Source organism: Betta splendens, chromosome 3 (genome assembly GCF_900634795.4).
Source record: "Betta splendens chromosome 3, fBetSpl5.4, whole genome shotgun sequence".
Lineage (NCBI taxonomy): Eukaryota > Metazoa > Chordata > Actinopteri > Anabantiformes > Osphronemidae > Betta > Betta splendens.
In genome coordinates, this window is record NC_040883.2 from 12,829,651 (window position 1) to 12,836,503 (window position 6,853).

Below are 6,853 nucleotides of genomic sequence, written 5' to 3' on the forward strand. Positions count from 1 at the left end.
CGCCTCGGCTTCAGCTGCGAGCGAGAGGCCTCGCACCTAATTCCCGTCGTTCCGGCGGTCACACCCTGAGAGCGCGTAATTCGCTGAAGGTGCGCACACACCCACTGAACAATGTGTAGCAATTAATTTCGCTCTCCCTCCCACATCTGGCGCCCGGGCGCGACCCCCGCGTCTGCGGCGCCGCCGCCGCCCGCGCCCGGCGAGCCTCTGCAATTTCACACGTAAGGGACCCCAATGAAACGTGAAAAGAATCCGTGGCATTGTTAAATTGCATTAAAGAGTTTCAAACAGTAGACGCCTGCCCCTCCCTCGCGGATCCAGAGAAAACAAAGCATTAAATGTGCTCAAATGCTCAGTGACAAGATGTGACATAATGTAATATGCACCGCGGATGCATTTTCACGAGGGGGGGGGGTTAATTATGATAAACACCCACAGGAGTCATGCAAGTCAACTTAAACACTCCTCACATATACAGTCACTGGCCACTATATTAGGGATTCAATACATTTAGTGAGTGACCTTTTAGTTTTGAACTGTGGGTCATCGCAGACACGAGGAAGGAGAAAATAAAGAGAAGCTGCTCTATTGGGGATAAATAAGCTGCAAAACAAAACAAAAAAGTTGCATCAGCATTTGGAAAAACTATCATCATCCTGCAGATGCATGAGACTAGCTTAACATCTGGAACATGTTTGGATCAATAAAAAGGACGTTTTTTGAAAGTAAAAGACAGTTTAAAGAACTTTTGACAAAGTCTGACCTCCACAAGCAGAATCTGTTTGTGTTGGGCCGACTGGTGGCGTGTCCTCAGTGTATCAGTGTATCAGCTGAGCTGAGCTGAGCTGAGGTGAACAGACATTTAAGTCTTACTGTTTAACACACATGAACTCAGTGGGGTCAATAAATAGAATCAAGCATTCTTATTTAACTTTATCTTCATCTGATCTGATATGGGTTCTAAAACGTTGAAGCACAATATAAAAACCTTTGTGATACACAGACAAGGACGAGGTTTCAGCTCTGAGTTCAGCCTGAGCGTCCTGTAGATAAGACAACTCATCTGTTGATTTCTCTCTCTCTCTCCCTCTCTCTCTCTCTCTGTGCCACTGTGCCAGTCACCCTGCTCTAGGGCTCTGGAGATATTTCAAACATATCTGGGAAATCAATCTTACAGCAAACTGAAGGAAAACATCGAATGTCATTGAGCAATAAGTACGAAGCCTGTCAGAGGTGGGGCTGAGAGCTGGGCCCGCGGCGAGTCGGGCCTGCCAGTGTCCCAGGGAGAGGCCTCGTCAGCTGGGCCCCCTGCCTCTGCACACAGCCGCACACAGTCGCACACAGCCGCACACAATCGCACACAATCACACACAATCGCACACAATCACACACGATCGCACACGATCACACGATCTCTGTTTATGTCGCTGGAACGTTTCACATCAAACCACTGTCACCACCTCTATCTACTATTTTATATTGCCACCTTTTTAATATTAACGTTTAAAAATCATTTAACTGCACAGACCTTGAACAAAGGATGACGACAGTTTGAGACTCATTCTACAACAAAGGACAATTATTTCCATTAGTGGCCAACTGCTGATTGCTTTATAGATTAAATTAAATTTCCTAGTAAATGAAGTGCAATCGTAAAAGCAGAGCTTTTGTATAAACTAAGAATAAAAAGAAACCAGTAAATATTCACATTACAGTCACACTATTAAATAAAGGCCGTAGCGTGACAGAAGCAACGTCCTGCTGTGAATCTGGACATTGTCTTTACGTCCAGCGGAGCCACACGTGGAGTAACAGGAGGACGGAGATGGAAAACACGAGAAAGGAAGATGGATTTCAAGAGGCAGGAGGGGAAAAGGGCAGAAGAAAGAGAGAGACTGGGCCCAGACAGACAAGTGAAGGGAAGCAGAAGTTGATGAAACAAGATGTCACCATTGATGGGTCATTACACCCAAGTAAGCATGGGACACTAGCTGGGTGTACGCTGACCCCCCACCCCCTCCCCCGTCCTCGCTCCTCCTCTCTCTTTTTGTCTCCCTCTCTGAGAAGAAGCTACACATTTTGCAGCTAATCTCACTTTGTGCTTTGGAGGCTCGGCGGTGATTATCCTCGCGCTGCAACAAATCACCGCAGTTCAGCGTCGCCGCACCCCTAATTGGCCCCTCACATTCTCTCACACACACACACACACACACACACACACACACACACACACACACACACACACACACACACACACACACACACACACACACACACGTGTTTACATCTCCAGGTCAATTGAATTAGGGCCTATAATGAGCCGGGCGCTGAGCGTCTAAGGCGGCTGAACACACTGGGGCATAAAGTGGCACAAATCAGGTGAATCCAGTTAAGAGTGTTTACACTTTCCAGCACATGCGTTCAGCTTTCGGCTCCTTGCTGCTCCCGTCCTGTCTGTTATCGTGACTCCGTGGCCTGCGTGGAGATGAGAGCAGGATGAGGGGGAGCGACGCCCGCGATGCCACATCAGCGGGTCGCAAATACGAGCTCAAGCAGCGACACTGATCCACGCGTCCCTAATAGTAAAGCTCAATCATTATCGCTTTTAAAGCTTACTCATTATTTGGTGACTGTGCACACGATGTCCATATCACACACCCACTGACCAGAACCCGGAGACGAGCCAATTAGGATGAGCGAAGGAAGCTTAGATGCTATTATTCAAATGGGACTGTTGTAAAGTGGGCTTTTGTTGTGCTGTGGTGTGAATATGATGCTCCTTCGCTGGAACAGATGATTGATGTGATGCTTCAGATGCTTTGTGCAATTTATTTATAATTCACTAACAAACAAAACAACAAACTTTACAAACTGCAGTATTAATAATACATGATAATTTTGGCTTACAGATTAAATCCAGGAAGAAGCCAACACAAAGCTCTGTCACTCATCGAACCAAGGTTTTCACACATGAGCAAGGCAGCAGCCCAGAGGGACCTCACATCAGCCCTCATGTGTGCACGTCGACTAGCGAGTGGAACTAAAACCTGGCCCACGGACCAACAGGGCCTCGGCTCCACTGGGACACACATAAGTGACAATAACAACCAAATTAGCCACGCACACGCAGGCGTCGCGAGCCGGGCCCATCTCGGCGAGCCGCGAGCTCAGCGAGCGGCGCCGGGTCCACTCTGGTCCACTGACTCCAGGGGGTCCAGCGAGCCGCCGCGTGAGCCAGGACTCGGCACTGTGAAATTAGACCGGGGTGTGAAAGTGGAAAAACCAAATAAGCATGAGGTCGAAACACGAATCGCGCCCTCGCCCGCGCCTCGGCTCCATCAAACTCCATAAAGAAGAAAATTGCCCACAATCTGACGTATCGCGGTCTCTCTGATGTGACTAATGTGCGTTCTTTGATCCTAATGTGGAGAAAGTCACATCACTCATCCAAGACACGTTTGAAAAGAGAAAAACATAAGTTCTTTAAAATAAGAAAACTAACTTTTTTAAGAAAGGATTTTTAATTGATTTTAATTCAATAAAGGTCACAAGGGGGAAACAGATGATAGAGCACAAATAAAAAGTGTCTCTCTCTATGACCTCATACTTTGAAAAGAACTCTCTCAGATTTCGTTTTTGCCGTCGTCTGAAATCCAGCTCTGACCTCTGACACGCTGCTGGCGTCATGCTGGCCGCTCTAATAGCTTCCCATCCACAGAGACCACACCAGCGCTGCGAGGCACACAAAGGCAGGGCAGGTCCGCTCCGTCTGCAGCAGGTCTCCCCAGCGCCGATCAGCGACTAGCGAAGCTCTGGTTTACGACGCGCCACACACATGCACACATGTCGCAGAGGTCAAAGGTAAACAACAAACAGCCAGTCTGCCACAACAAACACACTCCCTGTTACCCTAACCCTTTGGGTAGCGGGGGGGGGCTTACCTCTGAAGATGGAGACTCCAGTAGTATCCATGATACCACACACACACACACACACACACACACACACCATCCCAGAGAAGCATCCGGCCTCACACAGTCCAAGTGTGCAGCACTGCCACCACACCAGGCCTAGTTATACTCGTCCCGTTTGAGGTACACTGATTACTGATATTACGCACACACACGCTCAAACACACGCTACCTCCACCGCAGGATGTGCGTGAACTCACCATGCAGAAGCAGGTCGCTGCATTAAACACAAGCATATGCTAGCAAGAAGTCTTGCTATGATCTTGCACACGGTCCTCCACTACACTGGGCTTCAGCACGCTACACTACACTAGCCCGCGCTAGCTCCCCGCACACTAACGCACGGACTCCTGCTAGCACCGTGCTAAGCTAGGCTAAAGCAAATCAGGGGCCTCCTGCAGTCATTGGTGTGAGAGCCCATTTTCACAGTTCACACCCGACCTGCTAATGGCTGATCGTTCATTCACGCTCTCTGTTGATTGTGCAGGCAGGGGGTTGGCCCATCGTACAGTTCGCTAATGTACCATACATAGTGAGGATAATCGGCGGGAGCAATAAGCATGCTAATGTTCTGTTGGCCATGAAAAGTGGGCTCTGGTGATGTAGCAGGACTTTCAGAGCTGAGCTCTGCTGATGATGGACGGGTGGAGCTTGGAAATTTTCAGTGACACGCACACAGATATTTTAACAAACTTAGAAATAAAGCTTATGTCCAAAGATAAGGTATTATTACAGTGGGCACATCTGTATTACCTTTGATCCAGGCATCCAGAACAAGTTGCTGTGTTAGTGGTAGAAATGACTGTGGTCAGGCTGCCTGGACACAATCAACTGAGCGCATGTGACTTATGGGCACTGTGTAAAACATGGACACGTGTGTGTTCTGCACCGTGACCTTCTGCTCCTGTCGTACAGGAATGAACATGCAGCAGAGGGCAGGGAGCACTGGGGTCTTCCTTTTACCCGCCGCACCGGTCGATTTGCTGATTAGCTCAACTTAAAGCGGAGAGGATGAAGTGAGGAGTGAAATTAGCTAACGCGGTGTGGTGAGAGCTGAGAGACGCGTGGCCCTCGGCGGGCGCCAAATTAACTGCGCCCAAAGTATTCAGCGCACACGCGGCGAGATCTGTGGATCTGAGTTCAAATCTATTTTAGTCGTATATCAGATGTTTTATTTAATCATATGCTTCTGCTGTTCTGTTTTGAGGTGCTGCCGAGCCAATCAAGCTAATTTATGAAAGTCAAACTGAGTATGTTACCAATTAGGACAGAGCAACGTGTCAGGCTGTTACAGTTACAGCACATTAACGGCAGTAATATGGAGGATCGCTCGTCTACGCTTTCCTTCCATTCACTGCATCCAGACTCGTATTGGTTTAGCTCTTTCTGTGTCAGGAAGGAGCTGTGAGGCGTGCTGATGCGGAGCATGTTGCATCAGTCTCCCTCACAGGTTTTTCATAGTGCATTAGGAGAACCTTGTAGATTCAGTCTTTGAGATCACACCGAGTTTTCTGTGTGACTTCACATCCTTACCCCGTGGACGAGCTCCGCTCCGCTATGCTGTCCATCTGGATATCCCAGCTCATCCCGGAAAGTCCAGTTCTGCCAAACATGACAAACTTCCCCGACTAGATCGGATTATAGCGCGAGAGGGTGCACGCAGCCGTGGCCTCAGACTCCTCCGGGCTGAAACCAGAGTGATAGAGTTAGTGCCAAAGAAGCATAATTAATGCTCCTAATTGGGCCTTTCCTTACAGTGGCGACTGATAGTCCACTCATTGCCGGCTGTGGCTCCGGGGCCACTGTCTTAATGACGTGTGCCCTGTGCTTGTCTGATCTCATACAGTTGTCGGCCTTGTCCGGCAACAATACGCCAGTACGCCGATGCTCTGGAGGGGAAGCGCCTCGCTTCCCTTCAGGTAAACACCGTTTGCCGAGGCGCTCGAGCGTGTGCCGCCGCGACGGTCCCCTCGCGCGATCAGGTGATCCACTCCCGCTGACGAACGACGGGCTGAAACGTAAGTGTCCTACTTGACTGAGCCTTTGTCCGCCACGAGATGGATTTAACCTCCTGAACCCGAGCCCCCACCCCCCAGAGGTCTTACTTACAAGCACTCACCGCCACCCTCTGAACCGTGGCTCAGTGACATCGGAAGGGCAGCGAGGTGTAAATCCGCTGCTCTTTCAGACCCCCGCCACAGTTAAGTCAGGTGTGAGACGGGAGCGCGTCCGGCAGGGAAAAGGTAGGATGTGCACACGGCCCGCTGCAAAGGCTCCTTTCTGTGGCTGCGCAGGTTAAAATGTGAAATGAATATATGGGGGGGGGGGGCATCGGGGTGGACGAGCGGCCACACATCACTACAACCACAAGCCTCTTTCAGCAGGACGTTGGGAGTCAGGGGGATAATTCATTAACGTTGTTGCTGACTGGATTTTCTGTTTCTTGGGGGAAACGTCCCACCAGCAGGGGTCAGTAGTGCACTGCCATGAGAGCTCTAATCAGCAACGGAAGGCAGCTTGGCTTTATAATGAGCTGCACCACGCTTTACATAAGCTGAAGATCATATGCATGTTAACAGACAGACAGACAGACAGACAGACAGACAGACAGACAGACAGACAGACAGACAGACAGACAGACAGACGAGTGAGGTGCTCATATTTTTATATCATAATGGACTTATGTTACCATAAGAGGCTGCCACATCACTGATGCACACGGATAGAGACAGACGTGAACTTGTAATTGTTAAATTTAATCAGTATTTATAACATTCACCTCAGTGAATTCAAATGTTTCATGACATTCTCATCTAAAATTAAATCCACATGGTCTAATTAGATGCTATTAGTGCGAGTGTGTGTGTGTGTGTGTGTATCTA